This window comes from Talpa occidentalis, unplaced genomic scaffold (genome assembly GCF_014898055.3).
Source record: "Talpa occidentalis isolate TD23 unplaced genomic scaffold, MPIMG_talOcc4v2.1 talOcc4.3, whole genome shotgun sequence".
Lineage (NCBI taxonomy): Eukaryota > Metazoa > Chordata > Mammalia > Eulipotyphla > Talpidae > Talpa > Talpa occidentalis.
The window spans coordinates 21,799,195-21,820,668 of NW_023603184.1; the positions used below are offsets into that span (position 1 = coordinate 21,799,195).

Sequence of the window (21,474 nt, forward strand, 5' to 3'; positions counted from 1 at the left end):
TGTCTTTCCAAACAAGTACCCCCCAGGGAGAAAAACGTGACAAAAAAAGTTTAGCTGTCTTTTCATGTATCAAGAGGAAAAGTAGACAATTTCTCTCCTCCACCTGTCAAGGCTCCACAGTATAAATTTAGACAATAGGGATGAAGTGTTTTTTGGTTTCTCTACTGGTTCCTAAAAAGGCACAAACAATGGGGAAAACTATATCATCACATAGCCATCCCCAGCCTAGATCCTTCCCACCTACCTCAGAGTCTGACTGATTTTCACACTGGCTGGATTTGGAACCCTGAAGCCAAGTCATTAACTTGGCCTGCCAATTTGCAGTCAACTTTTCATGACATCTCCATGTGAACAGGCAAAAAATATTCCATACCTCAGGCTGAGACAAGAATACACATACACTAGTTCTTCCTTTGAGATCGAGTCTTAACAAGCTATACATATCCTATGATTATGGTGAAGCCCTTTTCACACATTATCTCATTTATTTAGCTCCATATCCAAATATTAATTCATAATGGATTAAGGAATTCTATATAAGGCCTGAAATAAACAAAACAAAACATACATAGAAGAAAACACAGGTGATATACTCCTGGACATCAACCTCAGAGGCTGTATTTGGTGACTCAACTCCAATGGCAAGGGGAACAAAAGCAAAATGAACAAATGGGACGATATTAAACTAAAAAGCTTTTGCATAGCAAAAGAAACCATTCCCATAATAAAAGGATGACCTCTCAACTGGGAGAAGATCTTTGCCCATTATATGTCTGACAAAGGGTTAATTTCCAAGATACACAAGAGCTTATACAACTAAACAACAAAAACAAACAGCATAATTTAAAAAATGGGCAAAAGAACTAACTAAACACTTCACCAAATAAGACATGCAAATGGCAAACAAGCACATGAAAAAATGTTCAGCATCATTCATTATATGGGAAATGCAAATGAAGTCACAATAAGGTATCAACTCACTCTTGTGAGAATAACCTATGTTAAAAAGACTGGAAACAATAAATGCTAGCAAGGTTGTGAAAAAAAAGGAACACTCATTCACTGCAGTGGGGATGTAAATTAAAGCAACCTCTATGGAAATGGGTATGTAGAATCCTCAAAAAATTAAAAATGGGAATACCATACAATCCAACAATACCATTTGTAGGTATTTACCCAAAGATTATGAAAACACTAATACTAACAGATTTATGCATTCCTATGTTCATAGAAGCATTATTTGCAATAGCCAAGACATAGAACGAACATAATTACCCATTGACAAATAACTAGATACAGAAATTGTGCGACCTATACCCAATGGAATACTACTCATTTATTATAAAGATGAAATAGTACCCTTTGGGACAAAAATGATGGAGCTTGGTGTGATCATACTAAGTAAAATAAATCAGAAAGTGAAAGATGGTTATCAGATATTTTCACTCATTTGCCAAATATCAACAACCAAAGAAAACAAATGGTTAAACACAACAAAAATATCTCCTTCACTCGGAAAAATGTGGTTACCAGAAAGGGTGGGAAGAGGGAGAAAAAGATAGGAAAAGTAATGTGATAGGGTATTGGCGCTGGAGCCTTGGAGGAGGATGAATGAAATATGTGTACATGCTGAGATGTGAAATTATACTTCAAAATTACATATTTAAGCAGATAGGAAATCAATAAAATTTGAAAAAAAATATAAATCTTATTGCAAGACAGAAAGGAGAATTCGTGACCTCCATTTCACTGGCAAGGAATCTAAAACTCAACAAGTTAATTTACTGAAGGTCACAAAGGCAGTAATGCAATATGGTTATGTCCTTAATGACACAGATTTACATCCTGGAGCTATTAAGTAGCTGCATTAATTTGCCGAAGATAAGACACCTAAGTCTCAGTCTACTCACCTGTGTAATGAAAATAACAATAATAGCAACACTTTCTTTCTTGTATGAGGTTGTTTTAAGAATAAAATAAAACTGTGCTGATCACTTTATTAAAGGTGTGCTGATCACTTTATTAAAGGTTCAAAAATGATAGATTAATTTGAGGCTGAATCCAAAGCATTGCTCTATCCACTCAATTCTATTGATTCCTTTGAAACATTTAAATATTCCAGGAAGATTTTCAAACAAAAGCAAAAAGGTGTAGCAAAAAGGTGTAGCAAAAATGTATCAAAAAGGTGCTTTCTGCTTTCAGTATTAGCCATGCATTCAACTTAAGCAACTCTACCAGGACCTACGAACAGGTCCTGACAGACATCCCATTCTTCTCACCTCCATCTCTTCTGTCATTTAATCCTCACTATGCATCTGAGTCCATTTCATAAATGAGGACCTCCAGAGGTTGAAAACACCTACTAGATGTCATGCTGGGATTAGGCTCTTCCTCTTTCTGATATACCACACACCACAATGCAACACTTGGAGCAGATTCTCATTTCTCAAGTCTGGAAAAGCATAAAGTTATCAATCCATGATCTCTTGCAAATATTCCAACTAAAATGACTAATGATTGTGTATTCTGAAAAGAAGGAGGAAATAAGCCATTCTACAACCTCTTATAGTGTTAAGACATTCCTGTAACACTTCCAAGTCAGTAATTACAGCATCTAGCAGTCAAGCATGGGGGATGGACCTTAATTAAATCAGATTCCTTGTAAATATTCTACTTTAATATATTGAGTTGTTTGGCCAAAACTAATTTTCTATACAGGAACATGGTCCAAAATATCATAAATCTTAGTCCTGGAATCTCTGACAGCATTTGACTCCATAAATGGCTCTCAGAGTCTCTGTTTAACACATGCAATAGGAAGATAGTGAAGTCTGGGTAGTCTCTAAGAGACTGAGAAACTTCCCAAACACCTAATTTGTAGGAATTGCACGATATTCTTGGAATGCAAAGTGACTAAGAAATCATTAAAGCTCTTGAGAATCACTTTCTATGGTACAAAACCCACACATCTACAATTACAGTAAGAAAATGAGCAATGATTATATAAAAGTCAGTACAACGTGCAGGGGGCAAAGAGGTAAGTGAGCATCCCCCATTTTATAGGGATGCAAATGTTAACTAAGGAGAACTTAGTTTTCAGAACTGGCTCTGAAAGTCTGTAAGTTCCACAGGAAGATGGAACAGAGAAGGTTAAAATCAAATACTCTGAGACGTACATCAGCATGACATGTTTCAAGAAACTAAAGTTTTCTGGGTCTCAGCACTGAAAAAATGTAGGGAGTGATCCTCATGAGACAAACAGAGGTGTGACCTATCTGGAGGAACTTGCAGGCCATTTAGAATCTAGACTTTGCTGTAAAGGGCAGTCTGTAAACCAGATTATCAGAAACTACATGACCCTACAAAGCTGAACAAATACTGCATAGAGGTGTTTGGAGTCCTGAACAGGTTGGTGATGGGAGAAGTGAGGAAGGCTTACAATTTTCTTTAGGGCCTCAATGTCTCCATGATTTAAGAAAGGGACTGACATAATTATATTGATTTCCCATGCTATAGTTTCTTAAGGAGCAGGGTTCAAAAGGAGTTTGGAGAGTATTGTTTTCATTGCTTTAACATCTTTAAATGTTCCTAGTTCATGCTAGAGAGTGAGTGGAGTCATGTGGCAGGGGCGCTCTGCCACTCTCCAGCCTGATTGACATGGGGGAGAGGTGCTTGGGACAAGCACAAGAGGCTTTATGGCCTCAGGATTATAAAGATGCCAGTCACCCCTGTTTTAACCCTCCCTGTATTTTCTCAACTTTTTTTCCCCCTCTTTTTGCATGTGGAAACTTTTTTATCTTATTGTATCATTTAATTTTATTTTATATTGAGATAATATTGGTTCACATTGTTGTATGATTTAGAAGTATAGGATTTCCTCACTCAGGTGTTGTTTCCGTACCACATCCACCATGAAAACACCCACAATCCTCCACCAGAGTCCACTGTGCTTCCCTGCCATTTTGTTCTCTCTTGCTGTGGTACCTGAACCTCTTGTATAGCTTGACTTTTCATGACATGAGCAGCACGCATGTCTCCCTGCCTCTCCTCTCCACCTAATGTAGTTTCATGCCTGAGAGCAGTAAGTGAAGATCAAAATAAACAGGCTATTTCTTAGCAACAGTGTTCTATTTTTTGATATTTTTAAAGAGTTGTTACTGCAGTCACCTTAGTATAAGCTTCAGGTGTATATCATTCTACATCAACATCTGTCTCTAGCGTATTATATTCATCACTAAAAAGTCTAAAGACAGGCTTTTAAAATATCAGCTCTATACTGTTGATTACCAAAACATATCTGCACCTACAACTTTTGTTTGCCAGTTATGATCAAAACCCTGCTTATAAGAAATATTTATAGAGGAGTATCTTAATAATATTCTATACATTATTTCCTCTGAATTGTAGATACTTTGTTCCCACATGAACAATATGTCAGAAAGAGGAATACCTGGATTACATTGTTTTGACTCCTCTTCATAAAACTGCTTTTACTAAATTGGAATTGGAATTAAAAATATTAAGCCTCATCAAGGTGTGTTGAAGGACTGGTTATAATATTGATTATAGTCTGTTTATTAGGATGTTGAACTAAAATGTCGCTGAATCTTCTCTTATACTGAACCCTTAGGGCCTCCCTGGTGGCGCAGCAGTTGAGCACTGGGTTGCGAAGCTGCCCGCAGCCTCTGCAGTGCAGGTTCGATCCCCGGCTGCTCCCCAGCCACTGGAGGAGGGTCCCACATGGCGCGCAGACCTCTCCTGCCGCCCGCTGCTCCCCTCAGCAGTGTACTTCGTTCCTTCTGCCTGCTCTGCTCCCCTCTCTGGCTTGGTGAATTTTCTCACCCTCCCACGCTTCTGACTGTACCCAGTGCTTGTATAAATAAATAATCTTTAAAAAAAAAAAAGAACCCTTAGTATGTTGTTCTAGGAGAAATTTATCTCAGGTCTCAGAATTGGGTAAAACATAGCTGAGAAATTAAGTTTATATTCTATGCCTATAATGAAATTTGAAACTTGCTTTAAGTTTTTGCTTCTAGCGCTAGAAAATTTAGAATCTAAAATATGTCCTAATCTCTAGCAATAATGTAGGGTCCAAGGGCATTTGGGGCATTTGGGGAAAAGCTCTTTTCTTTATTCCTAACTCTAATTTCCTGTCACTCTACTTCTTTGTCTCAGGTTTATATTGCCTATATATATATATATATATATATATATATATATATATATATATATTGCCTATATACACACACACACACACACACAGAGGAGATGATACAACTCCAATGACTGGTGTGTGTGTGTGTGTGTGTGTGTATATGTATGTATGTATGTACACTGACACTTTGGAAGCAATTGGGTGCTAGCAATGAATACAGCAAAATGATAGTTTTGAAAGTATATTTTGTCTTAAGTTAATGAACTGAATATGAACTAAAAAGTAGCTTTGTGTCAGACCTGAATACTACGCTCCTTCTTTTAATTCCAAAGACCTTCCATGTACCATCACTCCTGACACTCCTCAAAGGTATCTTTCAGAGTTCAGTGAAGCACCCAGGGGTCATCATGAGTGACCTGTGAATTTATAACCCCAAATAATGATTCACAACAGGCTACTTCTCCAGTGTTCACTCTGAGCAGAGAGGAATCTTGCATGGGTTAAATTAACCAGCAGGAAAACATGACGTGAAGTGTTTCAAGGTTTAGAAAAGCAAGTTTCTGGTACAAACAGAGTCTGGCCTCTGAGACCCCTCTGTCAGCATGAAAAAAGATCTCCTTATTTACCAGAGTGAAAAGAAAGGGCGCTTTCAATTACTTCACCTTTATAGCTGTACACAATGAAACAGGAGGAGAAATCACACATTAATAGAGAGGAAAACAAGTATAAGTTCCTCAGGGAAGTAAGAGAAGGCTGCAGAAAGCATGTAAAAAGTAGTTTATAGCTCTGATTAGAAGTGAGAAGAGAAGAAATCGGAAGCGAAGTACCACAAATTAAAATTAAAATTGCAATTCCCGGGAGCTCTCTGGTCTTAGCATTACCAGCCCATCCCCCATGTTGCTCTAATTGCACCACTTCAAACCTAATGAGTTGGGTTTGGGGAAGAACCAGGTCTGTAAATGAAACCGTTTATCATTGTAACACTTATTAGATGTTTGATTGAGCACTTGTTTTGAAAGCTGAGGAATAAAACGCTAATCAGTCATTGGAGTTGTATCATCTCCTGTATTTAGGAAAAAAATGAGAAAATATGCTTCCTTTTAAGATAGAGTCGATTTTTAAAGACATTATCTGGCTGACTCCTTAATTTAGGAAGAATGTAAGCTGGAATTTCAATTCCTATTAAACTAATTGGGCCTGGCATTTTAGTTTGGTTGTTGGTTGGTTTCAACATATGGAAAATATGAGCTTTCTCCTCTGGAAGCTGCACAATGAAGTAAATACCATATTTTCTCTATACATTACCTATGTCATAGAGTTGTGGTGACAAATGATAGTACATGAGAAATGTGCTTAGGACTGTGTCTGGCACATGGTAAAGTCTTCTCAACTGGGGAACTGTTATTATTCTTGTGCACACAGCACTTAGACCAAACTTCTGGAGCTGAGATAGCAAGTCAGCACTGTTTTGATATCATAACATGATTCTACAGCATTCTGAAATGCTTAGTAAAAGACAAATTAAAAAAAAGCAACTTGAATGCCTGTAATACTGGCAAAAATTTAAATATTTGCTAGTACTCAATATTAGCAAAAGCAAAGATACTTTTAATTATTTGAGGTAAGCATGTTCACTAAAATCATTTTTGCAAGGCAGTTTCACAATATCTATCAAAATATTAAATTCATGTACATCTGGACCCTGAAATTCCAGTTTTAGAAATACTGCTTAAGAAATATTTACACAATGTCAAAAACAAGTTATAAAATGATATGTATATAAGTGTATCTAGTAAGTACATGAATTACATTAATGTAAATATTACATGGCTGCACATATGTAAAGCATGCTAACCATCACTATAATCACCATATTAATAGATAAAATAAAAAGCATATAATAATATTAATAGGTTCAGAAAAAATATTTGATGATTAAATAAAAGACAAAAACAAAACTCAGCAACCTAAGAATAAAAAGAAACTTTCTCAATTTGATGAAAATATCTATGAAAACCCATAACTAACATCACAATTAATGGTGAAAATATTGATTGCATGTTTTCTCTCTAAGATTAGGAAGAAGAAAGAATATCCTTTCTCTTACTTTTTACCTAACAAGAGACAAGAAGACATAAAATTATGTTATGTTCTATTGACACAAATGTTTACATAGAAAATCCTATGGAACTTTTAAAAAACATTACCAGAAGTAATAAGTGAGTTCATTAATATCACTGAATGCAAGATGTATATACAGAAACCAATTTTCTTTCTAATACAAAAACAAAACTGAAATTAATATTAAAATAGCAATAGCATTAAAATTATGGTGTAACTTAAAATATGTGCAAAAGTTATACACAGAAAATTACAAAATATTACTAAGAGAAATCAATGATCTAAATAAATGAAAAGACACCATTCCCACGTGTTGAGAGAGACCCCATGCAGTGAGCAGAAGGGCCTTGACCTGAGTCCCTAAGGCATGTGAAAACACATGCATCTCGGAGGAAAACCTCTGAGTGACAGGACTTGGTGTTGAGTGCCCGGAAAGTGACCTGCGTGGAGTCAGGCCTTAAAAACATCTCCACAGTCTTAGAACAACAAAAATAATGAGCGAACTTCCCAAGCTCTAGCTAGGGGGAGATAAGATTATGCGCATGAGAACTAACCACCTGGTACCCTACTGTCTAAAGTAAATAGTAAGAAAGTAGACTAATCATTCATACATGTTATCATTATATGGTATGCTTTGATGTTACACCTGCTGCAATTAAAATAGTATATAATGAGCACTAAGACAATAAAGATTTACTGCATGCTGAACATGACTGTTCCCCATGTCTGATTTCCCTCACTGTCACGTCCCAGGTCCAGGACTCACTAGAAGTCCACACCCATGAACCACAGTTTCAACATTATTAAGATATCAGTTTTTTCAATTTGATCTACACAATTCCAATTAAAATCTCAGTAGCCTTTTTATGTTTTGGTCAGAATGGGTAAGCTAAGTCTAAAATTTAAATGACAATGTGAAGGACACAGAGTAACAAAAATAACTTCGAAAAAGGAGAATAAAGTTGAGGGACTTTCACAACCTGATTTCAAGACAACATAAAGCAAGAGTAATTAAGACAGATTATTATTCATGTAAAGGTTGAATACATATAGGTGGAACCAGAGAGCACAGAAAGAGGTTCCCTTTTATAATATACATTGATTTTCAACAAAATCACCAAAGCAACTCAAAATATAACCCATTCAACAAATTATGCTGGAAAATATGATAGCTGTACACAAAAAAGCAATTTCATTCCTATTTCATAAGACACAAAAATGAATTTGAATTTGTTTAATAATCTTAAATGTAAGAATCTTACATATAAAAAACTAGTAGAAGAAAATTTTTGTGATCCTGGGTTGAGCATAGACTCCTCAATAGGATACAAAAAGGTACAGATAATAAAGAAAATTGATAAATTAAATGCATTATAAATACTTTTCTTTTAATAAACATTGTAATGATAATCAAAAAACCAAGCCATGGACCGAGAGTAAAATTGCAAAATATCTATCTATCTGATAAAGGACTGGTGTTCAGAATATATAAAGAATTGTTAAATCAATAACAAGAATAAAAATAAACCAGTAAAAAAGGGTCAAAATTGGCCTCTGTGGTGGCACAAGGGGTTAAGACGCAACCTGTGACGTTATCTGAAGCCACTGCAGCATGAGTTCGATCCCTGGCCAGGGAGCAACCCACACGACACAGCAGACCTCTCCTGACTCACCCGCTGCTCCCCTCAGCAGTGTATTTTGGTTGATCTGCCTGGTCTGTTTCCCCACTCCGTCTCTGGTGAATCCTCTCACCTCCCCCACCTCTGTTTTGTACCATAGTTCTTGTATGCATAAATAAATCTTTAAAAATAAATAAATATATAAAATGGTCAAAAAATTTCAAAAACCTTTCACCAAGAAGATAAGCAAATGGAAAATCTGTATACAAAACAAGCTCAAAGTCACCAGTCAGGAGAGAAATGAAAATTAAAGCCACCATGATGAGATACCACTGTATAGCCACTAGGATAGCTAGAGTTAGAAAGATGGACAATGCTGAATTTGGTGAGGGTGTAGAGCACCTGGACCCTTCACACAGTGCTGGTGGAATACAGTCTTGTGGATAACCTTTTGGCAGTTTTTCATTGACACATACTCACCATATAGACCAGAAATTCTACCTCTGTGAAATGAAAACAGATCCACATAAAGTATGAAAAATGGTTTCATCAGGTAACTAGGTTTTATTCTTGCCTCTGCCATATATCAGAGCCTCTTTGAACCTCAGTTTCTTCACTATAAAAGGGGAGAGGGTGTGATGCTGACAACACAAGGATAAAATGACATATTTAAAGTATTCAATGTGCCTGGACATGGTTGTTTTTCATAGCTACCTGGTCTCCTTATTTTACAACTCATCTCTTCAACAGATGGTTAAACTCCTTCAGGCAGATACCAGATCTTATTCACCTAGGTCTCCAGGTCTCTAATACAGTCGTTGGCACATAGTTGAAAGCTAATACATTTTAATTTGTTTGATGAAATCGCTTTTAGGGATCAGGTGAAAGACATTTAACATCACCCAAGTATCAATCTTTGCGCTTCCTCCACTTTTCTTTCTTTTTTAGATCTTTCCCTTTTTAGATAACCAGTTTTCTTTTTCCTTCTCTTATTTTCTTTCTTTTTAAATTTTCTTCCATTTCCTTTACCGTTCTTCTGTCAGTTTTTCTCCTCAATAATTTTTCAATGGTTGAGTTACTAATCTTTGCTGTTTTTTGCTTTAAAACAGATAAAAATCTGTTTTATAGTGTGTGTATGCATAAAAATAAACACAACTAAATAAAGCTTTTCTGTTTTCTTGATTTGTTTTTGTTTATCTTCTTTGATCCTTGAATTGGAAATCTGGGAAAGAGAAGAACATGGTAGAACAAAGGATTCATGTCCTCATTATATATAATGTCCTCATTATATATAATGAGGACATTATATATAATATATATATATAATATATATTATATATAATATATAATTCATGTCCTCATTATATATAATTCATGTCCTCATTATATATATAATATAATGTTAATTTTCAACTGTCTTGCCTGTATTTTTTTCCTCCTGATGATTCACAATTTTGGCAATTTTGGCAATGAATCCACACAAACAACATGCTTAGAAGACAGTGATATAGCTAAAATGTGAAGATCTGAATTCTGTTTTATTTGAAACTGTTTTTTCTTCTTTACCAAAAGAATAGTTTTTGCAGACCTCAGAAAAGAGGAATGGCCCAAATAATTCTAATGGAAATTGTCATCTCCCCAGTATCTTGTCTGATGGCTGTGACTCTAGATGATTAGTAACTCAATGGGAAATTCATTAGTTTTGAATCACAGCCCAATCCCCAGAAACATTTTATTTTCACCTTCACATCTTTTGAGAAAATTCTTCTCTTAGGTTCCTGGGTTTTGGATCTGAGTGAAACTGTCATATCTTAATTATACTCAAAGCTACCCTCTTGACTTCTATTTCAGCTGTGACATTAGCCTTCACACTTGGATTGGCTTGAATTCTCCTGGCTTGAGAGTGAGAACTTCATATGTTTTCTTTTCATCTGCTAGACATCTGTATTCTGTTTAACTCAGGATTGTAAAATTCACAGAGCACGTTGTGATCCCACTCAAGCCCGGGCTTGAGCACATTGTGATCACTAAGGGACTTGTCCCTTTCAGGCCAAAAGTTGTAAAAATCCTTTTACTGGTGCATTTTTAAAAACATTCTCAAAATAAAGACCAAGGATAGAGAACATCAAATTACCACAATTATAATTTTTAAAACCCTTTCTCTTTAAATGTAAATGTTTTACCCATTATTCCTCACTGTAAAGACCAGTATATATACATACCAGCTTATAAACTGAATTATTTAGAACATATGTATAATTTGCAGTAATGTCTAACTTCCTTCATTTCTGAAAAGACACATTTTTGTTGACATCAGATATACTACTATAATTTTTTTAACTAAAAAGAATCACAGTCCCATTTTGTCATCTCTTGACATGCATTTGTATGTGTTGTTTCACATGATTCTCATTGCAATTCTACAAGGATGAGAGTGTTAAAATATATGGGTCTAGACTAAGAGATTAAATAGCATGCTAAGGTCATACACTAGTGGACTAGTTAGGATTTTTGGTGCCTTCTTAGATTTTATGACTATAACTTCAAGCTGCCTCCTAAAAATATGGTCACAACTTGAGAAAATAAATACTTAACTGAAGAGAGAATTTAAATGGAATATGACAAAATAAAAAAATCTAAGTTATCGTAAAACTCCACCTTAGCTCAATTAATGAAGTGTTAACCCATTGACTGGACTTGTGTTTCCAATTTTATCTTTAAGTTGGACACTTGGCATCTTCACCATTGCATGCCTTACAGAAAGAGTTATAAAAAACATCTTAGACTATATTAGTAAATAGAAGTGGTGTGTTCTCACATAGCAGGAGGTATTATTGTTTTCTGAGCTGATCATAGTCCAACTGGAATTGTCTGGAAAATTCCATGGATAAACTAATAAATGATCAGGATAATGACCACATGAAAATACCATGTTTCTCAATAAACAAACTGGACAACCTAGGGACACACCAGCTATGTGTCTACCTTGGAAAAGAAAAAGTCTGGTGGAGATGAGTATCATTAAATGAATGAGCATCCTGTACATGAAAATAGTCCTGCATTCTCTATGTTTGCCAAATAGTGATAAACAAAATCTTGAATACTTTTAGAAAATATAAAGGAAATAAGAATTGTATATATTAGTATCCATATTGTTTTTCAAAAGTATTCTCTACAGTAAATATATTTTATAATGCTCTTGAACTATTCAACGTTCACTGGAATTTGGGGACACTCTTTTCAGCTATTCAAATTTTTACTTTACTTTCCACGATTAAATTTTATTTTCATGGAAAGATAATGCAAACCACATTTTCCTATAAATAACCTGTAGTCCAAAAGAAGATATATGTGGGCCTCCCCGGTGGCGCAGCGGTTGAGCGCTGGGTTGCGAAGCTGCGCGCGGCCTCTGAGGCGCCGGTTCGATCCCCGGCTGTTCCCTGGCCACCGGAGGAGGGTCCCACATGGCGCGCAGACCTCTCCTGCCGCCCGCTGCTCCCCTCAGCAGTGTACTTCGGTCCTTCTGCCTGCTCTGCTCCCAGCTCTGGCTCTGGTGAATTCTCTCACCCTCCCGCGCTTCTGACTGTACCCAGTGCATGTATAAACAAAACAAACAAACCAGCAAACAAATAAATAAAGCATGCCTCTATTAAAAAAAAAAAATTAAAAAAAAAAAAGAAGATATATGTAACTGCAATTTGGAGTGAATAGAGAAAAGGATTTCAAAAGTGTCCTATGACAATAAAATGCTGAATATTCTGGGCTGTTTAGGTATTCTATGATGAATCAACAGTACTCATAATGAATTCTAAAAGTCCTGCAATCTTAAAAGTGAGCTCTTTCTTATGGCAAGTTTCTTTGTTAAAGGAGTCTGGTAGGTAAATTGTGGGGAGATAAGGGAGGGAGGTAGTGTCAAAAGTTTAGCTAACCTACTTACTCCAAGGTATTGCAGTCTCAGTATCTATTTTGTTTAGCCAAGAAGCCTGCTGGGGCCTTCAGCTGACACTGGGTCCTTCTGTAAGTGCACACCTTGGATAATGACAGAATCATGCAAATGAAAGTTCCTGATATGATTCCCCAACAGCCTTGTGATGAACACTCTCCCCTACCTCCCTTTGCAATCCCTTAAATAAGATCCCAGTGGAAGTTACCAAAACCCCACATGCGCCAGGTCCTGCCTCTCTCTCCACCTGTATTGTCTTGACACTCTCCTATGGCCCTTCGAGGTGTGTTGTGAATGACCCTCAGGACCTGTGTAATCAACTTCTCTTTCTCTTGTGATCTTTGGTTGAATCATGGCTTGTCATTCAGTGTCTTGTGTCCCACTTAATTGTTAGTTTAACCAGGTCATAACAGTAATATTGTTAGGCCACTTCAAGCATCTGAAAACATTTGGAAGAATGAACAGACCCCAAGTTACAATAGCACTTTTCTAGATCAGAGGTAGCAACGCTGAATATTGCAGGACACTGTCTATAGGCAGAGTGACTGGTGGATAATGCAGATTAGAAGGATGAACTTGGGTGGAAAGTGAGCAAAACCTAGATGCCTTGGACAAATGTCAGAACTGTTTATCTACCAAGAATAATTCTCTGTTCACTTAGAGTTCCTTCACCTCTTATTTCAACCTTTCTTTTAAACTTCAGATCCTACAATTTTTTTCTCAGTGGATTTTATGTATCCTGGATTATTTGCTTATTCCCCAAATTGCATGGAAATGTGATTTTTTTTTTTTTTTTTTGCCTGAAATGTACTCCTCACCCCCTTTATTCCATACCTGGAAAACGTTCACTACTTAGGACCCATTTTAAATGATTTACATTCTTGGGCCTCCCTAGTGGCCCAAGGGTTAAGCCTCAGCACTATCACTGTTAAGGTCTGAGTTCCATTCCTGGCCAGGGAGCTAATCCACATATGGCACAGCAGACCTCTCCTGTCTCACCTGCTGCTCCCCTCAGCAGTGTATTTCAGTAGATCCACCTGTCCTGCTCCCCACTCTGTCTCTGGTGAATCCATTCACCCCCCCTCCTTCTACCCAACCACTCCCCCTGCATTTCTGGCATACACCCCAGTTCTTTTGTGCAAAAATAAAGTTTTCATTCTTTTTCTTCATTCTCCTGCAGAAATAATTTTCCCTTCAATATAATCCCCATTATGTTACTATACTGTTTCATTCCACAAGCATATATTCATATCCTTTCCAACCAGATTAAGAATTATTTTAGACTCATTCTGTCATATTATTACTCATCTCCCTAGAATCTATTACGTTTGGCATCTATCATATGATAAATACATAAATGGATATTTTGAAAATGGATGATGAATATATCTTTGACTCACTCTCGTGTACTCTCTAGTCATTCATTATACCCAACCTTGCATGCATTTACTCAGCCAAAAATATATATTGAACACCTCCTATACTGTTGTATAGAAGTATTATTTTCTAGAAGTACTCTTTACATCATTAGGTTGAAGGGATTGATTTTTTTCAATCATTCAATGCCTACCACCTTCCTCTAGACCTTCAGTGACGTTCAGTTTTCCAGTCCTTAGCAACTAACAGCTTTCTCCCATGCTCCCTTTACCCTGGTGACTGCTGCTGCTGCACAGATTAGCAATGGAATTCTCTAGGGAACCTATTTTCAGATTTGATTTATGACTGAGCAAAACCCCTGTAGCCTTTTGGAGGTAAGGTCAATAGTTCTGTGAGGGTTTCTGCTCTTTGATACTGTGGAGGGCCAGCTTATGAGCAACATGGCAAACTGGATCTAACAGAAGCTAATGAAGTCGGCGCACATTTCTCTGGCAGGCACCTGAACCCCTGTTCTCCATCTATTAGAATTCAGATGCTTCTGGCTAGCATAAAGCAACTCAGAGGTGGGGACATTGCCTGCCAGATGTGAAAGAACGGGGGCAGAATGAATGAGTACACAGCACTCTGTGAGTGAACTTCATAACAATGTAAACATATCACAGTCAAAGACGACAAGAACCCTCTTAGAAAGGGATTATGTTCCCTGTTTACAGGAAAAGAAAATGTGATACTATGATGAGTAACAAGTTAGATCCAAGGTAAAAAGTGATAGAATTAGACTGTAAGACTAGACTTGATTGATTTCAAGATCCATAGGAGCATCATTTTTTTCTGTACAATCATCTACCTTTCCAGAAAAGCTGTTTTCGACTCATCATAAAGCAAGACTTACTTTAAAAAGAGAAATATCAAATTGATGAATATCTTTAAAACTTGATGAACTCAGCAAGAGAAATTCTACCAGTGGGCAGAAAAACATGAGAGAATAAAATTATCAAGGAAGATAAAAAAAGGATTACTCTATTTATTAGAATGCTGGGTTACATAATTCCTGTCTTTGTCTAAAACTTTATGATAATATACAGGTTACAGAAGCACACACACATGCACACACACATGGAAAGTCATCATGTTGATGAAGCAAGCTAACAAGTTGAAAACTGTGACCAAAATTCAAGTGCATCAAATTATAATACTCAATAAAAACAATAGCTAAAATTAATCAAACTTCCAAACTATACCATGAGATGTGCTTACCACAGTTTACACATCATTTGGTTCAATGAGCATAGAAAAAGTACCTGCTTTACAGTGATGTTATAAATGAGTACATGTAAACTGCTTAGTAAGTGCTGAATATGTGAATTACTTTTATTATTATTACTCCTTGAGCCTAGCAACAATAATAAAACACCAATAAGTGACGTGCTAGAGACTACAAATTCAGTAAGAAAGGAGTGAAGAGAATGAGAACAAAGAGTGAGCAACATGTCTTATTATTTATTATAATGTCAGTAAAGGGAAACAAGTATTTTTAAAACACTATATATTGCAATCCAGATTAAATACTTTAAGCAACTGTCTTAATCTTGTGTAGCTTCAGTTTCCCCAACCTCAAAAGGGAATAGTTATAGCACCTACACCACAGAGTTGTTTTAATTATTATATCATATACCCAAGTGAAAGGTTTGGTACCTGTAAATTGGATGCCTTTAGAAAATTCTCTGAATATCTCAAATAAAATGAGATTCACAATTGACACAAATATCTTCAAAATATTTTCTATTTTTCCTTCCTTCCTTAATATGATCATTCCACCAAATATAAGAATTATCAGAAAAAAAAATATATATATACTTAAAAAGTATTTTACTAAAAATTTAATAAGAATTTATTGAACATTTATTATGTTAGAAGAGTAGGGCATTTTGCTCAGTGATGTGATAGAAACACAGCTATATGAATTAACATGGTCTGGGGAAGGCATAATGTGACATAGTAGTCACAATCTGGCTTGGAATCCCCAAATCCTAGGTATCATCTGTGTAGATTCAAGCCAATATTTTACCATTCTGGGCCTCAGTTTTTCTATCATAAAATGGTGATGGTAAAAGCATTCATAGTATTCATCATATAAGGAAGTTGTGAGGATTAGATAAAATAATCCATCATTAATGCTGTCACATGGTAAGTATCCCAAATATGTTAGCCATTATATAGTTTATGTATAAATGACAAAATAGTCTAAATGTATATTAGGATATGTTGTCCACATTTCTCAGTTGCATTTATGGTAACAAAATAAAATATTTAAAATCAAATTTTATTTGACATTTCTTTGATTTAAGATCACTTACACACATAATGCAGCCACTGAGAAATGGATAATTTTGTTGGGAATACAAACTTGCACATAATAAACAATCAAGACCAATAAATACACATGTGAGTGATCACATACTGAAATGTGTGAGATTTCAACTTTAAAAACAGCTGAATCCAATATGCAGCTCACACTCAAGGACGTAGTACACATGAGCAATCAGCTCCCTAAGGGCCAAGGCTCTCTCCCATTCTGTATTTTACCTCCGGGCCTTCACTTGTCTTGTTCAATATGTCTCCAGGCCTTGTTCAATATGTCTTAACTGAATAAATGAAAAAAGTACAAAATTGATAGTTATAAGGTCTATTGTAGTACCATGAAAAATGTTTATGTTACCATATTCAAGAGAAAAACACAGCATAGCCTTCTAACTACAGATTTCCAAGTACATTTCCAAGAACACTTATTCAAACAAACAAAGAGCAATTAAAATAGAGGAAACTGTTGGTTTGTTAATACTTTGCCTTGACCCACATTGTTTGAAGACACCTTAAAGAAATACTGGTTCAATATGCTCAGATTACAGACAAGGTAAGATGCCTAGAGAGAAGTGATTTACTCAGGTATATCCAGATTCAAATATTAAATGGCAGGTGTCTTATTTCTCAGCCCTTTGTTGTTGCTATTTTCACTGGAACACACTGCCTCACTCTACTTCTTACATATGCTCACTACTCAACCCACCATCAGAGAGAGAGAGGGAAGGAGAGAAGGGGGGGGGAGAGAGAGAGAAGTACTTGTCTTTTTTTTTTTTTTAAAGATTTATTTTATTCATTCATACAAGTACTGGGTACAGTCAGAAGCACGGGAGGGTGAGAGAATTCACCAGAGCCAGAGCGGAGCGCAGAACAGACAGACCCATGAAACACACTGCTGAGGGGAGCAGCGGGCGCAGCAGGAGAGGTCTGCGTGCCATGTGGGACCCTCGCCTTGCAGCCGGGGATCGAACCAGCGCTGCAGAGGCTGCGGGCAGCTTCGCAACGCAGAGCTCAACCGATGCGCCACCGGGGAGCCCCGAGAAGCACTTGTCTTAAGTGAATTTTATTTTTGTCTTCTTATCCAGGATTTTCTCATGAAGTTACAGAAAATAGTCATTCTATATTACCAATCATAATATAGGGTACATAAAATATTTCCTATGATTTTCTAGAATATTGATTCTATCTAATGGAGTGTCAAAGAATGAGATTTTCGAGAAAGCTTAGAGACCATTTCAATTAATAAGAATTCAACAACATTCTCATAACAATTGTTTTTACCACAATTACTATATTAGGCATTAGGAATAGAGTGGAAAATAAAAACTCACATTATTCCTCTTCTCACAGAAATCCCTGCATAGTAAGGGAGGCAAACATCAATGAAATAGTTGCCCCAGCAATATGTAATTACAAATTGTGAAATCTTTTTAATTAAATGAAAAAATTTTTTGAAAGCATATAACTAAGGAAACTTCCAGTAGGATGGAGTGTTTGAGTTTGAGATCTAAAGGTTAAGTAGGGATTAGATGTTGACACAAGTGAAAACAACATGATGAATTTCAGGCGCAGTACAGAGACTATCTGATTAAAGTGATGGATTTGGGTGTTGAAGGTGTGGAAAGGATGACACTGGAAATAAGGATGGACTGAGGGATGTAAGGGGGGGCAGATCATAACCTTGAACATACGAGAAAAGTGGGCCGTTAAGTAATAACAGTGAAAATAAAAAAGATATGTTTATACATCAATAAATATGTAATATGAGTTGAATTTAATATGAGTCTTTTCTCTTTTAACCTAATTACCTCCATGTTTACAGATGAGGAAATGGAAGCTTAGAGATATAGGACAACTTACTGGAATGTCCCCCCACCTGCTGACCCCCACTCACACTTGCCAACCTCTCTGTTTAAGGTTTTTCAGGAACAGAATGGAAATGGTGACAGACGATGCTGGCTCCTAAACTCTGCTGGAGGAACTACAGCTAAGCACTATTTCAAAACCCAAATGTGAAGAAACAGGGTCTTATACCAGAGTACTGGTCATAGGAGAAGAGGAGTAGGATCAAAATAAGGGGAAAGACAAAACTGAAACTTGGTAGATTGGGAATGAAGGGGAAAAAATAAGTATGACTCCAATATACTAAATTTGTTATGATCTGGAAATAGGAGATGTCAATGTCTAAAAGGGGATTTTGGTAAGAAGTTGGTTTTGGAAGAGACAGGTGTCAAATTCAGAAAATAATCTATTGACATTTTATACATACTTTAGGCTAGTACAAATATAAACCTGATTTAAAAAATAAGTTAGGTGGGGCCTCCCTGGCGCAAGGGGGTTAAGCACCTTACTATAAAGCAAATCCGCAGTCTCTGCAGCATGGGTTCAATCCCCTGCTGGCCAGGGGGCAACCCACATGGCGCAGCAGACCTCTCCTGCCTCTCCCACTTCTCTCCTCGGCAGTGTATTTCAGTCAGTCTGCCTGTTCTGTTCCCCACTCTGTCTCTGGTGAGTCCTCTCACCACACACCCCCCCCCATCTCTTGCCTGTACCCCAGCTCTTGTATGCATAAATAAATCTTCAAAAAAATTAAAAGATAAGTTAGGGACTCAAAGTTCAAACTTCTCTGAAATGGACCTTCAAGTATTCATCAGAATGTATGATTAAATATCAAATGTAGTCAACCAACACATATGTTAAAATGCACACTACACATCTTACTTTTGACTAATGAGATTTCAAATCCACCTTGATTCACTCCCATTTACAAAAGGAAATTAAAAAATTGATTGGTTACTTCCTCTGCTGCATGTGGACACCTCGATTGGCCAGCTGCTGGTGGCTAAGCAACGGTGCGGAGAATCTTTGGAACAAGTAGCAGACTTCATCACAGCAGGAGCCGTGAGGCAAGAAGCTCTGGGATCAATTAAAATGCCAGGCTTTTCCAGGCTGGTTTCCAGCGCATCTGTGCATGATTCCACATAAATTTAGGGAATTAGAGATCAGACAAAGGTAAACATTTCTGTGCTTTGCTTAGCATTGATTTAGAATGAGAGTGTGAAATATGCCACAGTCACTCAGCCTGGAGGGGGTTTACGCCTTCAGCTGATTTCCCCCCTCGATTGTTTTATTATTTTAGGTATGCTGTAATCGAAGGCTGTTTAAATCATCTGTGTGTTCTTTAGAGGAGGGGAAAAAGAAAGAAACAAAGGGAAAGCCAGTTCTTGGTTTCAAAGACGAAATAGTAGAATATGACTCATTCTTAATTTTATAGTCACACCTCTAAAAGAAGAAATTATTAATACTCCTCATTTTACAGTCTTCGGTCTCTTGTGTTCGATTTAGATAAAAAGCTCATGCATGTCCCCAGAGAGAATAAAGGACATTTTCTCCTTAAGAGTCTGTAGAAATCTGACACTTTGCTGAAACTGCTCTCCTTTTGTTTTTTGTTTATTTTATCTATCTCTGAGGCTTTAGTTCTGTTTCCCTGGTACAGAAGTTCTCCTACTGCCTTTGTGTCTAGGAGGGGTTGAACTTCCACAGAATCCTTTGTATCTGGGCTGAGGTAAGGGGCTGGAGGTGGATCTCTGAGGTAGCACGCACCGAAACAAAAACAGGTCACAGAGACGAGAACATGAGGGCAAGAAACTGCAAGACAAAGAGAAGGCAAACATAATGAATGGAAATAATATTATTTTAAAACCTACAGGGAAAGACAGAAAAGAGATCTTAAAGAGGTAGCGTGCGGTTACCTTTTCATTAAATTATGCAAAAGCAGGTGGCTTTCAGCTTTGACTACAAATTCAATGTGGAATTAGAAATGGGGCTTTCAGGTAACTTTTGAGTGAACTTGACCCATTTATTATTTCCTAGCCACCACACCAGTAACAGGTGTTAGAAGAGACTATTCCAAAGTTCTTTTCAGATTTATCTATGTAAAACTGTATGAATGAACTTAAAACATGTTAGGTACAAAAGTGAGGTGGTTAGAATGAGAAAAAAAATCAAATTACAAATTTGTAAAAGTTTACAGGAACTAAACTTTTTTTTCCCCAAATTTCACAATTTGGAAGTCATTCTATTGATTTTAATTTTTATCATTATGACATCACCTACTCTAATACTTTCTATCTTAAAACCTGTTCATCTCATAATAATTATACCAGTTTTCTTTTTCAAAGGTATATTCTTTATACTTAATGAGGTGCTCCATTCAAAAATTTAGTAAAACAAAGAAGGAAAATAATTTATTGAGCACCTCATGCTGAGTTCAATGCTGTACACCTATCTTGCTTAATTCTCCCAACAAACCTGAAGGGAAACAATATCTGTTGTACAATTGAGGAACCTGATGTTCATAACATGCCGAAGGTCACACATTGATGGATGGCCAAGCTCCTCTTTCTAACTCTCAAGTCCATGTGCCTTCTACCTACTACACAGATTTTCTCATTCTCAAGAAATCTTACACAATGCGGATTATTTGCCTAAAGCTTGACCTCGGTTAAATAAATCATTCATTTTGTATGTATCTAGGCATAGCACAACATAAATCCATAATGACCATTTCCAGAAGAATAGAAAAAACTTAAGAAAATTTTAGTTTGAGTCTCTCCTGTCATTTGGTCTCAATAAAGACCATAAAAGCAATGGCAATCACCCAAAAGAACATAATATATGAGAAGACTGAGGGTTGGACTCTTGAGTCTGGTGTTCCTATTCCAGGTACCTTCAGAGTAATGTGATAGAGTTCTTGCCAAAGTACACAGTGAAATATTTTAATAAGAGAGCAAGTAGAGATTTAAAGCTGAAGCAACTTGTAAAAGGGTATTTTAATTTTCTATCATCCGTAAGTTCCTGTAATTAATACTGCTTATATGCAGTTGTCATATTTATGA

General features: G+C 36.5%; 1 protein-coding gene across 5 annotated transcripts in view; it reads right to left on the reverse strand.

The window, feature by feature from the left end:
* The window catches only part of GAS2 (growth arrest specific 2), a 279,708-nt gene that overhangs the window by 217,747 nt on the left and 40,487 nt on the right, over window positions 1–21,474 (reverse strand). The gene's annotated exons all lie outside the window — the stretch shown is intronic.